Source organism: Chrysochloris asiatica, unplaced genomic scaffold (assembly GCF_000296735.1).
Source record: "Chrysochloris asiatica unplaced genomic scaffold, ChrAsi1.0 scaffold00021, whole genome shotgun sequence".
Classification (NCBI taxonomy): Eukaryota; Metazoa; Chordata; class Mammalia; order Afrosoricida; family Chrysochloridae; genus Chrysochloris; species Chrysochloris asiatica.
In genome coordinates this window covers 21338320-21340342 of record NW_006408539.1, presented here as the reverse complement: position 1 = coordinate 21340342, position 2023 = coordinate 21338320, and positions in this window count along the sequence as shown.

The following is a 2023-nucleotide window of genomic DNA, read 5'->3' as shown; positions in this document are numbered from 1 at the left end:
GTTTGAACTGAAAGGTCAGCGGTTCAAGCTCACCAGCTGCTCCTTGGAAACCCTATACAGGGTTGCTATGGGTTGGAACTGACTTGAAGGCACTTCACAACAACAACAACAAGTTAAGATGAGGTCATTGTAGAGTTGGGTGCACCTTAGATCCATAGAACTAGTATCCATACAGCTACACGTCAGTTAAAGGAGTAACGTGCACCTGACCCAAGCCATGGCATTTTCTATTGCCTCATCTAAATGTACAAGTTGGACAATGAATAAGGAAGACAATTGATACATTATGTTGTTTATCTTGTACCTGTATGATTCCTAGAGAAATCATACGCATATCTTTGGACTTGGAAATACAGCAGATACCCATATAAAATCTACCCTATATGCTAAAAGTAGTAAAATTCACCTTTTGTGCATTAAAAAATCCTTTTTGTTATCCTCTAGCAAGAAGAGACATTTCATTTGGAGTCCTGGTGAGGCAGTATTGGATAAACACAGCAACTAACAGAAAGTTCAATGGTTTAAACCCACCAGCAGCTCCTCAGAAACACTATTCAGAGTCAGAACCAACTCAAGGGCAAATAACAACAATAAAAGTAGTACAATGTAAGGGTATTGAAAATTAACTTTGATTTTTGGTGTACTGATATTCTGTCTTAATAGCTAGTGGTCATTATCAAATAAAACATTTCTAATAGTTTAAATAGTGAAGAGAGAATATGGGCAAGTTATTTGTAATATAATTGTGTTGGTTTTGTTTTCATAAATAGTGCTGACCTCTTTTTTTTTTTAATAAACTCTAATTTTAAGTTAGTTTCTAGATATTATTGTTTTTGCTTTTGTTTTTCAATTGCTCACCTGTTACTATCTCTTACAAAATAGAAATAGATTTTAATAAATCAACAGATCTTAAAGATTGTTATATTTTAGGATGACTTCAAGTTGGAAAAGTTCCAATCTACACTCAATGGCACCTTTAAATACATTTAAATAGAACACAGATTCTTGACATGAAGACATATGGTATTGATGGCTTGGAGCGATGGAGCAGCTGGAGACTTTAGATCCAGAGAGGGAGAGCGACTGTGTGCTGAAGACCTGGGGAGCACGGGGGAAGGATTACATGGAGGGGATTGTAACCATGGCAATGAGACGATATACGATAGAATGAATGTAAAACTAATGTTCTCCCATGTAAACTATCACATAATTCACAATAAAACATTAACAAAAAAAGACATATAGTATATTCTATCTACAAGCCATCATTCTTACTCAGACAGAAAAGAATTGTGGCTCAGGAAACTTGTAAAACTTAAAGTATTTAGAATAGAACAATAAACACTAGTAAAATAAATGAACGTATTTTAAATTACTGAAAATATAGACTGTTAGAAAAAAATGATAAAGAAGAAAATGACTTGAATATGTTTAAGTACATTAATATATGCTGTATTTAATGATAAGCAAATGTAGATATCATGTGGTTAGTACATGTGTATACATGTAATATTCATCTTTAATGAAAAAGTAATGGTTGTATTATAAAGAGATAGAAAGTTGATAATTGTCTTTTAATTATTGAAATCATTATAAAATTTGGTGAACAAATAGGCCTGGGATTATAAAAAGAATGAAATTAAAAAAGACAACAACTGATGTGTCTTGTGGTCCACCTAACCTCATTTATTTAAACAAGAGAAACAGTGGCCATATTACTGTAATAAACAATCTCCTGGTATGGTGCTGTAGCATAAGCACTGGACCAAAAGGTCACTGGTTCAAACTGACCATCTGCTCCTGGGAAACCCTTTATACATGGTGGCTGAGGTGGCACTTAAGAACAACAAGATAGATCTGGACTCCTGATGTGGCACTGTAGGATTAGCACTGGACTTCAAACCACAAAGTTGGCAGTTCAAACCCACCAGCTGCTCCTTGGAAACCCTATACAGGGTTGGTATGAAATGGAATCAATTCAATGGCACTGAACAACAAGATAGATCTAGACTCTATTTGTAAT